This window comes from Rhamphochromis longiceps, linkage group LG17 (assembly GCF_057381845.1).
Source record: "Rhamphochromis longiceps isolate RC_006_pf linkage group LG17, R_longiceps_female_GT1.1, whole genome shotgun sequence".
NCBI classification, from domain to species: Eukaryota; Metazoa; Chordata; class Actinopteri; order Cichliformes; family Cichlidae; genus Rhamphochromis; species Rhamphochromis longiceps.
In genome coordinates this window covers 12,451,405-12,466,579 of record NC_140573.1, presented here as the reverse complement: position 1 = coordinate 12,466,579, position 15,175 = coordinate 12,451,405, and the positions used below count along the sequence as shown (strand labels likewise).

At 46.3% G+C, this 15,175-nt stretch overlaps 1 protein-coding gene across 1 annotated transcript in view; it reads right to left on the bottom strand.

The window, feature by feature from the left end:
• LOC146649373 (BMP/retinoic acid-inducible neural-specific protein 3-like) overlaps positions 1-5,294 on the bottom strand; it is a 64,349-nt gene extending 59,055 nt beyond the window's left edge. The window contains exon 1 of the mRNA XM_085386408.1: positions 4,661-5,294. The gene's annotated coding sequence lies outside the window, so the exon portion shown is untranslated. The remainder of the gene's footprint in view (positions 1-4,660) is intronic.
• Positions 5,295-15,175: the final 9,881 nt, after the last annotated feature.

The window sequence follows — 15,175 nt, the reverse complement described above, 5'->3', positions numbered from 1 at the left end:
AACTCATTTTATCCCTGTAAAGCTATCAGACTTTGTGATTTTCTGCAGTTTTCTTTATCTTTACTAATCCTCTTTGTATGCAAATACATTCCGGTCTACTCATAGAAAAAATGGAAACTTATTTACATTTCCTATTTAAACTGGCTGGTGCTGCTATAATCATATATACTACTGTATATTCATGTATTTTTAACTCTAAAGCAACCAAGCTATTTTAGCAAATAAAATGACAGAGTGGGATGATTTATGGCCCCATTCTATTTTAAATTACTCTATTAATGGCTCTGATTATCATACCTAGGCTGCTTTCTTTATTTATGACAAATGCTCCAACGTAATAGTTGTGTTTTCCAATCATTTTACGTAAAAAGGAGTGCAACAAACAAATCATGCAAACAAAATGACATTTACTCAGCCAATCTTTTTCTGTGGCTTACGAAACATTTATTTTTCAACAATACAGAAGGACAAATACATGTTAAAACTTCTGTTTGTTTGATTGAATTGTGTATTACAGCACACTAGTATCATTTCAAGACCAAAATAGAGACAAAATTGTGACCCTGTGATACTTTAATCATCAACAAAACACAATAGCATCATAGTCAGGCTCATGTTTAATCTTACTTACTTCCATGCTTCTTTTATGTAGATTCATGACACTCAGGAAACATTTTCATGATTAAAATTTATAATATATATGATAATAAAAACAATATAGCAGAAGAATAAGAGTATATAGTTTAATATACAGCTGGTTTCATAAATGAGGTGACAAAAAAGTACAATATATCCTATAAATGTTGATAATTATTTGTTGTTTTTGATATGGATAGATCCTCGAACTGAAGATTAAACATATTACGAGCATGTTTAAGCAGAAATATTTACTTATTTTGGAATGGTGCTACTAGAGTAAGCAATTTATATATTTTAAAAAACAGATCATGTAACCGTGCAAGTCATGGATCTGTGACACACAAGAAATCAGGTGAATTTATTCAAATCAAATCTCGCTAAACAGCAATTGTAACAACATGTCTAAAACTCAGCAAACATTAAGATGATTTTTTTTGAAAGACAATGTTTTTTGTTTGTTTGGTTGGTATCTCCTACCTCTACGAGGGTCTGGAGCAACTAGACCCCAAAAACAATGCATTAGAGTTAAGTATGGCGAAGGCAATATACTGTGTACTAATGATGCATTTGCTCAGTGTGGATGCTACTGTCATACAGCAAAAACAAAAACTCTTTGTTCTCCATATGAAATGAATGTATGCAGCTGTGCAACAGTGGAGCCAGGCAGCATATAACCCAATAACCCAGCCCGTGTTATTGTCACAAATGCACGGTGGGACTTTACAGTGAAACAGTGTGTAGTTCTGTTTAACAGGCATAGGCATGTGCCACATAAGACTCTATGTCTTTGTATTAAAAAAAATCCAATTTAATCTTTCTGTGACTATTTACAAAATGAGACAGTAGCTTATTAAGGCGGAGAGACTCGACAGCAGACGTCTTCTAGGCCAACATGGAAATAGATCAGTCCGACAAATCCTTCTCCTCGCAAACGCAGGACGGAAAATTTGGCTGGAGGAAGCAATAAACTGATAACAAAAAACAGCACCCCCCCAGCACCATTCATTTACTACAGCGACAATTCATTATGAAAGATGAATAGCGGCGCGCCCAGTCAGCTCACACACTGACATCAACATTTCACATCACTATGCAAAGAACGTTAGCTCGCAACACTTCAAGCTCCTCCAAATCAATCCACAGCAAACTTTGATTTCCGAGTGTTGACTATCAATATAATTATGTTAGCACAGGCAGAAAAAATTCTGAGTGTTTCTCCGGCAGCGTACAGTATCTGCATACGTCTTTTCCTTGCGGTGGCTGTCTGTGGAGGCAACGTGAGATCAATCGTTTAGCTCAATCGATGGCGTGTGAAGCAGGTTGGAGGTTTTAACGAGTAAAACTCTGTGAGGATTAATCCGCGAGAATATTGTAAATCATTATAAGGTGCCGTGCGTAAAAGTTCAGCTGAAAGCAAACAAGGGGAAAGCTGTCTTAATGATTGCTCCTCAGACTGTAAACTTCTCACTTTCTAGCATTTATATGGCTGCATATCACTGAGTGGCCAAGAACATACAGAGAGGAAGCTTCTATAAATCACTGGAGAACACAAATAGGCCTCTTCTGCTGGTGGCCTTGTACACACAGACACAAAGGTTGCTCTTAAATTAAAGGCACACATTCCTCCCTCACTATTTACTCTGGGCTCTTTTTTCTTCTGGTATTCTGCTGCAACTCTGACTCTGTGAATATCTGTAAATGGAAATACATGTTTCACTGCACGATTCTTCCACTACTGATCAGGTAAGCTAGTTAAAATTTGAAAAGCAACCCCCCTCATGTGTCATCCAGTCACATGCTCAGCCACCTCTGTCAGTGCATATTTATGGGCAGGGTGACAGCGTGACACCTGCCTGTTTTAATGACAGGAAGTCTGTCCTTGATCTGTAAAGAATTATGTGCAATATGGTACAATTTTGCTCTCAAAGCAGCCCTGTGTCCATCCGTTTGTGCGCCTCTACAGAATATGCTCAGACTCAACATTCAATTACCAGTTGCCTCAGAGAGAGATTTTTGGCTTAATGCCCCCGTCGGTCTTAATCTGAGAGATTCTACTTTAGCGCCAAAGTCAGCCTCAAATCCCTCAATGAAACTTTTTGATTTTCTCCTCTTTAGCTTTTCTCTCATCTTCTCATCTCTCCCACTTTTCCCTCTTCTCCTTGCAGCGGCTCTTCTCTGTCTGAAGTGAAACTTTGTCAGTTTGCTCATTATCATAAATTAATGGGCTGAAGATGTTGAGCAGATCCCGGCAAAACTCGACCCTCGAAATACCACCTAAACCAAGATGGGGTGATCTTCTTGTTTTTCTTCTTCTTCTCGTTTCTTCTTTAGCTTATGACTTTACTTCCTTATGTCATTGTGTCATCATGCCAACTGTAATTTGCCCCCTAAAAATAGCAATTATGATCAATTACAGGGTTTCTTAAGCTGAACACTTGGTACCACCCTCTAAACCTCATCCACCGATCCTCCTGAAGTCAGCAACAGAAAACTACTTTACGTTGCATTAACTTAATGTTCTGCGCAGAGCTTTTCTCGTCCTTTTTCCTGTGCTTTCTGCTCTTTTTTTCCCCACTTCCTCCCACCACATCCGCCCTTCTTCAGCCATCACACCTTCAAATGAAGCTGCCTCCTGCCCACCACTAAACTGTAAGAACAAGGAGCCCTCTCAGGCATGTAGTGCCTCCTGTTAGCCTCAGTCTAAAAAGCCTATAGCTGGTTTCCTGCTCAGTCACAGTTGCCCTGTAAAAGTTCTGTTCAAGCTCGATTTGTTTCCTCTCAAGTACACGTCAATCACAGACAGATGGTCCTGTCATCGTCACTCTGACGGACAAGCAAACAGACACGAACACAGAAAATTAGACTTACATGCCATATACAGCCTCGATTGGCATCGCAGCAGTGAAGTAGAGAAAAAAAAGAATCAGACAAGGTTTTGAGCTCCTTCCGTTTTTGTTGCTCAGATGACCGATGCAAGGAGAGAAATCTCTCTTTTCATAGGAGGAGACAGTGTGCCTTTCAGGCCTGGACACGGTTGAGTTCACCAGTCTCCCAGGATAGATGAGGACACTGCTGAACAGTGGCCCTGTTGTGGCCCTATAAACAGTCTGAGGCTTTGGCACTTGTGCCTAACACTGGCAAGTGGCAATGAGAATTACAGCAGTGATTCACTGACTTTTTTTTTCCTACCGTGAAGCTTTGCAATAAAACAAACCTTCCTGCCACTGCAGTTGGGGGTTTTCACATGAAGTTACATTTAAAATACTGCAAATAGCACCTACGCCAGCATGCCCTCGGGCCACTATGATAGCATTTTAAATGTTATTTGTTTTCTTGGAGGGTATTTGGCTCATTATCGCAGCCTCCACTGATCCCATAAGGCTGCCTTTGACTCATGTGCCTTTTTTGAGGGTGAGGCTTGAGGGTGCAATGTATAATTATGAAATCAGTGGGACTATTTATTTTTTTCACTCTTCCAGCCTGAGAGCAGAGCTGGGAGCTTGGCGAGCAGTACTCTGTCCACACATCAGTGTAAGAGATCTGATCCTCCACAGGAGCGAATGCCAATACACCCCTGAGGAATATAGATTAGAAATGTTTGTTGTTAAGGCAGATAAAGAGTGGCAGTGTGGGTGAAGGAGGGGGGGTGTGTGGGTGGAGGAGACAGGCAATGAGAAATGAGGAGGAGGAGATGAGTCTGATTGTGCTCATGTATAAACTGACAAGGCATGAAAAGTAATATTGTGTATGCTCTCCTGAAAGTGCCAGCAGATACAGTTCGGGAGTTTGTGTGCATGTATGCAGGGGTGAGACTGTGTGTATGCGTCTGTGCGTGAGAGTTTCACATTGTACTGTGGTCAAGCAACAAAGAAATTCACTGATGTCACAGTCACAGCAGATGCAAAGAGCTATTCGGGTCAAACACGGTGCTGAGGGTGAACATCCACAGGTAGCGTGGGGTTTTTCTTTTACTTTATACTCGCACAAATTCGACAAATTAAGCTAAATTGCAAGAACTCACCGCGGTTTAGGACGACAGAGAAAGTTTAACTCAGTGTGTCCCATGCTCTCGCCGAATCCCGGTGGCTCTCAGCTGCCCAGATTGTGGAGAAACTCATTTCACAGTTTGTCAGGGTTCAACTGCAACTCCACGGAGGGAAAAAAAACACCACTCAAAAAAAAAAAAAAAAAAAAAAACACTCCGAGAAAAAAAGAGGTAAAGCTGCTCCGGACAAATCCGACGGTCGGTTCTACACCAGTGAGAAACTTTGAGAAAAGCAGTCGGGGGTGCGCTTGGGGTTGACAACCGGCTTATCCCACAGTTAATTCAACGTTCCTGGAAGCAGAGGCTCTGACCTTTCTGGGGATAATGACTTTACAAAATGAAATCATCCAGCAGGAGATGTAGTCAATCGGAGAAACGAGCAGGAGGAGGAGGAGGAGGAGAAAGACTCCAGGAGCGCAGAGGAGCTAACGTTCAGGAGATTAAAAGCTGTCTTAGCGCAGTTACCAGAAAGCGGCGGGGTCCAGCCTCGGACAGATGCGACGGAATGCGGCTACCTGCCACCCCACGAAGATTGTTAAATATCCCGTTGTGAATTCCGCCCCGGCACCTTTTTTCTTTTTCTTTTTTTTTTTTTTTTTTGTTCCACCTACTTGACCCGCCTACTCCGCAGCGCTGTGTGGAGGAGCGCAGATCCTGTGGAAACTGAAGGTATAGGCGCTCAGCAGATAACAGGCATGGGCGCTTCGGCTCTCCCCTGTGCCCCTCTCTCACTTAGTCACATGTTTAAGACACAAGTAGCCCTCTGTAATAGCTGCCAAAGGAGGGTAGACTAAGGTAGCCGACGTGGCGAGAATAATAATGCGTGACTTTCTCCCCCCGCTCACTTCAGATGAAAAGCCCTTTTCGCAAAATGCTCGAAATGGCATTCCTGCCATTAACTTTATGCCCCAATATACTTGTTTTAATGCTGCAGCTATTTCTAAAGACACGAGCATCGGAAGTCATTGAATATCCCTCATAACTGCTTGGCTGCAAACTCCAGAAAAAAGCCCCTCTAGAGAGGACGTCAGTGTTTAAGTCCTTATGTGTCTGAGCTGTCACATTAGTTAGAGGAGGAGAAGGTGTTGAGCATAATGCCTAATCCTCTTTGGTTTTGTCTTGTGGAGCATGCCTATGCATGAACCATGAGTCATTAAATGGCACTGCAAAGGCGGCTCTGCTTCAAAATAAAATAAAATAAAAATAAAAATCACCATGCAGCAGAGATACAGCAACTGAGTGAATGAATAGATGCTGGCATTTTCATAATGACTGTGACAGCACACATTATAGCAACAGGGATCAGCGCTGTTCAACTGTATGCTGCCTGGGCACCTGATTTCATTTCAGATTGCATTGATCAAAAGCGGCGCCAGAGCGTGCAGGATGTGAATTGGTCAGGGAGGCGGATTCCGTTTCCTTTTTATTGGCTCTTACTACTTTGCAGAAATAATTAACATGCAGGCTGGTGGGAAAGCGTGCGCACTGTGCCCGAATTACATCTGAAATGCAATTTGAATCCTCTCAGAGAGCAGCCCATAATTCCTAAAACATCAAGAACAAAAAAAAGTGAATGCTAAATACTTCACTGCAGAGATTTCATATTGCATGCACTGATAAACGCTGATGATGAGACTGCAACATATACAATTCTGTGTGTGTCTCTGTGTGTGTGTTTGTGTGTGTGTGTTGGGGGAGCGGGGGGTGCCCGGGCCGTTCCTCATCTCATAATTCTGTCGGCACCCGAATCTACCCAGAAACAGCAGAAATTAATCCGTGGGAGCAATCGGGGTGTGGAATTCTGTGGGCACAGTAGCCTCGGTGTGGTGCTAATTAACCCAGTTTCCCCGTGCGTTCCAGCCTCCTTTTAGTATGCCGTACCGTACTGGAGCTGTCCGTGGTTCTGAAGTTGATTTATGTCGCGTCCCAGCAGAGATTTGTGGCAGATTCAGCGTGACACAGACTCTGATTTTTTTTATATCCCCAACTGTCAATTCCGATCAGACCGGTGCTGCAAAATGTGACAACTTGTTAGAAAAATGCGTCTAATGTAAGCATTTCCTTAAGTGCGTGCATCCATCTGTATGCTGCAAGTACAAAGATGACAGCGTTGTCCCACTATCAGGCTCATTTGTCATTCATATTAAAGGCCTCTGGCTGCGTAGTTGTTACTGGTGATAAGCTTGTGGGTGGGGTGCCGACCTTGGGCAGAATAACCACGATCTTTTGAGCTCCTGGGATTGTCACGGTCCGCTGTGACAGACCGTGTGGAGAGTGCGTGGAGGACTCAGGTGCGGACACGAGTGACACGGGAGTAAACTTTAAACAAAAGCGAGCCTTTTATTGTGGCTGGTAACGCAAGAGAAACAAACAAGAATAAGGGCAGCTCAAAAGCAATAACTAAACAGAAACCTAAACTGGGAATGAACCAAGGTAAGGCTATGAATACAACAGACCGGGCATGGAAACATGGAGGGTGGGAACACAGACGACGCAACACAGACTGTAAGAAACACAGAGACTAAATACACATGAGGGATGATCAGGGGAAGTGGCCACACATGGGAACGCAGCTGATATACATGAACTTAACGACAGGACAGGAGGAGTGAAACTGAATACACTGACAGTGAATGCAGGCCTTCAAAGTAAAACAGGAAACATGGGACATGAACCGGGGAGACGTAGTACAGGGGGAGGTGACAGACGCGACAGCATGAACTTGACAATACAAGACACACAGACATAAACACACGAAGGGCAAGGGAGGCTTGATACAAGGGTAACATAACTACAAAAGGACTGGACTACCTTAAAGAACCTAAACAATCAATAAACATCAAAATAGACTAAACACAAAACACTGGGTCGCACGACCCAGGACCATGACAGGGATCGTGGAGGTTAAACTTCCTGATCAGCTAAAAACTTTCAATGCTTGGTTGGGTAAACAAGTAGTTCCCGAAGGAAGGCAGACACAGTTTGCACTTTGAGTCAATTATTACATTATACAGCTGCATCAAACAAACAAACAAACAAACAAACAAACAAAAAACAATGGATGCAATATATTTACTGCCCACAACTGTTAGTATTTATTTACCAACCAAGACTCTGATAATCCTGATTTGTCTTCTGACAAATCTCGTATGACGGGCAAGTCCATCTGGTCAAACTAAAACACAAAGTAAAGGAAAAAGAAAAGGAAAGCTTTGTAAAAGGTTGTATGGCCTTCAGCTTAACTCAAAAGAATGCCGAAGAATGCAAGAAACAGTAGGGTTATGTGTTAGACTATGTGAAAAGGTTGGACAAGGTAATGAAGGGAAAATTATAAAGAAATATTTATAAATATGCAGATGATGCTGTTTAACTAACAAGACAGTTAAAAGAAAGGCCAATGGCAGCTCACTTGGCAGAGAAGCCAGGGTGCATATGTGAAGGTTGTGCCTATTGTGTAAAATGTTTGAAAACCACTGGGCTAGACAGTATATAAAAGTTCAAATGTTTTGTTGTGTGCTGAAGTCAATATTGTTGCATACACCATGACGTCACTCACTCATTTCTAGACTTAAAGACTCAGCCAGAGGCGATCTTCAATTTTATACTACCCATTTTATGGGAGATAGCTGTAATTCAGTAGTCCAGCTCACAAGGTTGTCCTCGATGAAAAGGTAAAGCTAAATGGCTAAAATAATTGCAAATGAATTTCCCTCATCATTTTTAGTGTTCGCAGAAACTGTATCAACATGTCCAAAATAAAGCAGTGGGCTACATGCTCTACTTGGAGGATAGAAACAAAGTATCGATCCTATCGCACTAGTATCGATCCAATGCCAATACCAGTGCTGGTATCAATAGTATCAGTATTTAGATTGGTGCATTCATCTCTAATGCGTGCCGACTGGTCAACTGAAGATTTAAGACAGAGCACACTCCCTTGGTGGCATCGGTTTTCAAATAATCACACACTAGATGCATATATAAACCACCGTGACAACGTGCATGTGCGTATGAGAAGCAGATGATTGCAGTGGTCAAAGGTGACTGCTACCAGGAGGCTGATGCTCAAAATTCTCTGCTTCTGCTCACTCACCAGTGCTGAAACACAAACCACGTCCACATTTCACTGGATTAGTCATTTCGTATCTGTGAGTGTTAAATACAAAACATATTCACTGATTTTTGGATGTTTAAACACTCTCACTAGAAACATGTTTCTTCCTGCAAATGGCTCCTACTGGAAACAAAGCCCCTTCCTTTTCACTGTTCCTGGCTATGACCCACCAAGTACTATAATTCTATTAATTTCGCTATCAAGCATTAATGACTTCCATTACCATATTAATGAGCGATGTTCATGAAATGGATCTCCATCATGGCTGGTGGAACTGGAACAACCCAGTGGATTTGCTGCTCCAGTGTCTGTGATGAGCAAGACTGTGTAACTAATTTACACCTTAAGCACAATCTCATTAGAGGACCTGGAGGTGTCTGGAGAGCGTCACATTTCATCCGAGCTCCACTGCTGTCTGGAGGATGTCCCTCTAGCAGGAAGAGGAGTGTGATATTTGGCCTTTTTCGCTGTCATTCTTCATCTTCTAATGCCAGCGATCGCTTCAGAAAAGGGGTTCACATCCATGTCAGTGCTTAGTCATTCCTGAATCAGAGATGTAACCTTTAAATTTGCGTGAACGCTTGTTTGATTTTACATCTTTTGTCAATAGGGACTTCAATACACAACAGGAAGGGTTGTTTTTTCTTTCTTTTTGTTTTAGTGGATCTTAGTGTAGCAGACACGCTGACTGTCAGGCTCCTGTCAGGCTCCTGCAAACTCTTAAGGTAATTTCTCCACAGTCACACACAAGTCGAATCCTCGCTTGTAATTTGACCTTAGCAGTCTCCAATATCCCTCAGGCAGCCATGGAGGACAGTTGATTCAGATAACTCCATTCCACTGGGTCTGTGAAATGAATTTAGGCCTGTTCAACTAAGGGCCCATTCATTTTGGCTCCATTTCACCGTCTATCATCTCCCCCAGAATACCACCAGAGCAGCAGTTATCTATTCTATATTTAAAACAGCTAGGATTATTTGGTGCAGGGGGGATGAATATACCTCATGCTTCATACAGATTACCCCAAGCTATCTTGTGTTACCTTCTATCTATTGCTGCACTACAGATTTGGTATTAGAATATAAGCCAGTGGCAGCAGTATCATACCCTGTTTATTATGGTATGTGCTTATCTTTGCATACCCAGGACAAAAGGTTCGTGAACAGAAGGAACTTTTAAAACGGCTCAGAGAGAATATTTAACATTTCTTCTCTCCGCAAAAGGAAAACTGCTGCTTTTCCCCTTGACTTTTTAAGGAGGTAAGTTGGAATCATTGTTGTTTAGCTTTTAGTGCGCGACAATGAAATCTCTCTTTCTGTTGGACTTATTGTGCAATTAGCAACACTCTGTGTAGTGGCCGGCATAGGCGTTAATGCTGACCCCTGTGAGGAGAGAAATTAACCTGACACCAGAGGTAGTATAATAAAGGTGAGATAACCTTGTGAACAGTAACACTCTGATAGTGATCTGTGTTCGCATTGGAGATATTTATCACTGTACGACAGCGGCAGTGCTCAACTGTGTGGCTGCTAATTCATTTGGATTGTGGGATTGATAAAGCTGTGGACTAAGGTAAGCTGCTTTCTCTGTCCTTTAGTGAACACAGATCACATTCATAATCTCATACAGATAATGCTCTTTTCTGACAGCCATCTTACTAGAAACACTGGAGACTTTAGTAAAGACAAATTGCAAATGAAATGTAAATTGTATTTCCGTTCACTGTTAATGACGTAAACTTGAAAAGTTGTATGAAAAAAAACCCTCTACAAGGTCAAAAAACAAAAAACAAACCAACCCACACTCAGAGTGCCCTTAGGTTAGCTAAAAACTGAACCACTACCCCTGCTAAGCTAATCATTAGCCAGCAAAGCAGAGCTGTAATAAACATTTGACAAAGAACTCCCACTGCTTCTGTCACGGACCGCCGGGGCAGACCGTGTGGAGTGAGTGGAGGACCCAAGAGCAAACAGAGGTGAGGACACAAAACCGGACTTAACAGAAGGCGAGCCTTTATTTAGGGCCGAAAACATAAGGAACAAGGCAGCAAAGGAACTGAGGGAAAACCTGAACATAGACTGGGAAAACTATGGCTAAACAAGGTACAAACTAGGACTAGTTGAGGCTGGGGAACTATGACAAGGGGTAGGGGAGATAACACAGACGACGCGACACAGACTACATGAAACACAGAGACTAAATACACAAGAGGGATGATCAGGGGAAGTGGCCACACATGGGAACACAGCTGACACAGATAAACATAACAAGACATGGCAGGAGTAAACAACACTGACGGGAGACTGTCAAAGTAAAACAGGAAGTACACAGAGGTGCAAACAGGAGGAGAGAGAGAGCGCGGGCATAGTGGGCTGGGGAAACATGGAATAAAACATAAGGAGAGACGAGGGCTCACAGATACACAGAGGGGCACACAGGGGGCAAAAGCCACGAATGGAAAACACTAAGGGAACAACACAAGAGGGCAACTCAGAAAACATGGCCTAAAATAAGGAACGAAATACAAAAATACAAAGAACTAAGAATACTGGGCCCACATGGCCCAGGACCATGACATCACCCCCCCCTAAAGGGCTGGCTCCCGACAGCCCAAACCCGAGAAACAAAACAAAAACAGAAAACATCCCACCCAGGGCGGGAGGCGGGGGACCAGGACGGAGGGACCAGAACGGGAAACAAAAACAAACAACAGAAAACACAGGAGCACATGACCATAGTCCGAAGAAAGTTCAGGGGGCCGACCCAGAGCCCACAGGCACAAGAGTTCACGGGCCACACGGTCGGGGGGCCGACCAGGCGGGTGGCACAGGTGACAGAGCTGGTCCGGAGGCCGGCCGTGCGGAAGGCAATGGCGGCTCTCCAGTGTCAGGCATACTGGCCGAGGCCCGGTGGGCACAGGACCAATCGTGGTGGGACCAGACGAGGCGGGGCCAGACGAAGCACAGGCCGGGGCCGCAGCAGACGAAGCACAGGCCGGGGCCGCAGCAGACGAAGCACAGGCCGGAGCTGCAGCAGACGAAGCAGATGCAGAAGCCGAAGGTGGCTGGATGGGCGACTCGGGCCCTCCAGCTGACGAGGCGTGAGGCTGGATGGGCGGCTCGGGCCCCCCAGCAGGCGTGGCATGGTGCTGGACGGGCGGCTCGGGCCCCCCAGCAGACGTGGCATGTTGCTGGACGGGCTCCTCGGGCCCTCCAGCTGACGAGGCGTGAGGCTGGACGGGCCTCTCGGGCCCTCCAGCTGACGTGGCATGGTGCTGGACGGGCTCCTCGGGCCCCCCAGCCGACGTGGAAGGAGGCTGGACGTGCTCCTCGGGCCCTCCAGCTGGAAGAGACGGCTGAAGCAGAAGGCAGTCTGAGGCGGAGAGAAAGCTCACGCCATCCTTAGCAGGCTGAGAAGCAGCCTGTACAGCCGACGAGGCATGAGGCTGAACGGGCCCCTCGGACCCTCCAGCGGAGACAGGAGGCTGAACGGGCTCCTCGGGCCCTCCAGCTGGCGTGGCAGGAAGCAGCGGAGTCGCTGCGGGGTGCCGGCCTGGCACACCCGGGCATCCAGCAGCAGATGCAGGTCGGGCTGCGAACTGGGCAGGGAGCTGCGCTGCTAGCTGGGCTGAAGCCTGTGGCGAAACAGACCGCTGGGACATAACTCCACGCTCTGAGAGGGCAGGTGAAGAACTGTCCTTAGCACCTGCAATCTTCAAACAGGGGTCAAGAAAGTGAACGCTTTTAATGTTCACAGTACCGGCGTTAGACTCTGAGAACACAATGTCTCCTGAGTCAACAGTCTTAGAATCTTTAAACTCAGAGTTCATTGTCTCAGGTTTAATGTGAGAAAACTTGGTCACATGGACGACCTCCACATGGCTGCCAGCGGAAATATTGCCTAGGGGTACGTTTCCAGTGTCACGATCAGTAACACATACAATGTTATTCGTCATGTCACAGAAAACCAAAGTAGACTGCACTTCAAACTCAGCCTTGGGATCATTAGCTTCATGGGGCGTGGCTGAGGGAGCAACACCTGAAACAGAACTTTGTCCTTTTAAGCCATTAACGTGGCTTCTGCTGCCCTTGGCTGCCCTCGCTGTGGAGCTAAACACAGTTTCCTTATCTCTCACAGCATCCAGAACACAGTCCAGGTTATCCATAGGCCCTCTAGCATGAGTCATGACTGTCTCAGGCCGAGCATGTTCTGACACACAATACACCTTCTTGGCTAACGTGCCCATGTACTCACTGTTTATCAGTTCGCCACCTGGTCTCAGGTCCTGGACTGAATTACTCCTGGCAGAGGTGGAAACAGGTGCCCTGCCCTCACGGAATGGAGGAGGGTTAATTTCTGGGTCTAAGTTCCCATGCCTAGAATTCACAGTGGCGTCCTCACCAACTAGAGTGGGTTCATGGTCACAATTCTCAGACGCATTCAACTGGGAGTCAAAAGGCTCAGTTATATAAGCCACACAGGAAACAGTCTCTGGTTTCTCTAAATCATTAACATGGTATCGAATTTCCTTATCTGCTCCCTCAGAACAGGTAGACACAGCCCTGCCATCCTCGCTACATGACACTGGCAGGGTTTCTGTTGGCGCTTGTACGGCCACATGAAGAGCTTCTACATCACAATTCCTGGAAACCCCACTTAATGGGTCACGCTCAGTTTTGCTCACATTTCCAGCAACAAGAATGCCCCCAGACTCATCATCAGTGATTGAGTGGTGGTTAACACAGGTCACACATGGAAACGCTAAACATTCATGTTGAGACACTACAACCCTTGGGGGGCCTCTCTAGCTGTTCAATTTCAGTCTTGCTGCTTGTAGTATTACTATCAGCTGGTCCATTTACAGTCTCTTTAGTCTTGGCCGGTAAAACAGATATTTGCACGGACTCTGGCTCTTTGATACGATCGCCTCTCTTATGGCTGAGCCTGGTAGGCAGCAGTTCAGCAGTGGGCATGATCTCGCCCATGGAAAAGACACGTGGAGCAAAAGCACAGTCACTCACCTCCATTTCGGAAGGGGCACGAGATGAAACGAGACCCTCCCCAACCGCCAGCTGCCGTGCGGCGCCACGGTGACGTCACCGTCGCCTCTTCCCTGAAGGCGACGCGGTGACGGAAGCTCCGGTTGCAGGGGAAGTGAAACGGGGCAGGCCCTGGCAGCTCCGCGGGCCCCCAAGAGCGAGGCGCGTTCCCCGAAAGACTTGCTCACAGTCGGGGGTCAGCCACGGCTTCCACCGGAGCTTCTCCTCCAGCTCCGCGAGAACCACCTGCTCCCGTTCAGCGATGTCCCGGGCAGTGATTTGTGGGGACATCTCCTCAGAGCCGAAAATCACTGCTGACATGGACTCGGAGGCGGCTTCGGCCAGCGGTTCCGGCCCAGGCGACTGCTCTGACGACACCCCGGACTCTGGCTGCGCTGACGTGCGGCGGCGACGAAGGCGCCGCTTCCTCCTAGCAGCGGCTGTTGACACAACATTGATAGCTGTGACGGCTGGCTCCTCATCCTCCGACCACATCCGTGCCAGAAAGGAGGCTGGAGAAGCGAAGTCCGAACGAAACGGCGAGGGTGAGCGGCTCGTGTACGAAGGAATGGATGGTAGCGACCCCAGGTTGCGTCCGAGTCTCAGTGAGCCAACTTTAATCACCCCGGAGCCGCAAGATGGTGGAGGCGGTGATGGGGAAGTTGCGTGACAGCGGAACGGTGGTGACGCGGCCCGTGCGCTGGGCGCCTGCTCCTGAGGACGGGGTTGGAGGATGGTGCGGAGGTAATCAGAAATCAGGGGGGGGTAGCGCCTCCCACAGCCAGGGGAACACGGTTACGCTCACCCGCAATGGGTGAAGCAACTCCTCCGTATCCTCCTCCCCGGAACGCTGCATCCACTGACAGCATAGCGCTTCCACTGTCTGAACGACCTCCCTTCTCTGTGTCGCTGGGTCCATACTGGTCGCGTCGTACTGTCACGGACCGCCGGGGCAGACCGTGTGGAGTGAGTGGAGGACCCAAGAGCAAACAGAGGTGAGGACACAAAACCGGACTTAACAGAAGGCGAGCCTTTATTTAGGGCCGAAAACATAAGGAACAAGGCAGCAAAGGAACTGAGGGAAAACCTGAACATAGACTGGGAAAACTATGGCTAAACAAGGTACAAACTAGGACTAGTTGAGGCTGGGGAACTATGACAAGGGGTAGGGGAGATAACACAGACGACGCGACACAGACTACATGAAACACAGAGACTAAATACACAAGAGGGATGATCAGGGGAAGTGGCCACACATGGGAACACAGCTGACACAGATAAACATAACAAGACATGGCAGGAGTAAACAACACTGACGGGAGACTGTCAAAGTAAAAC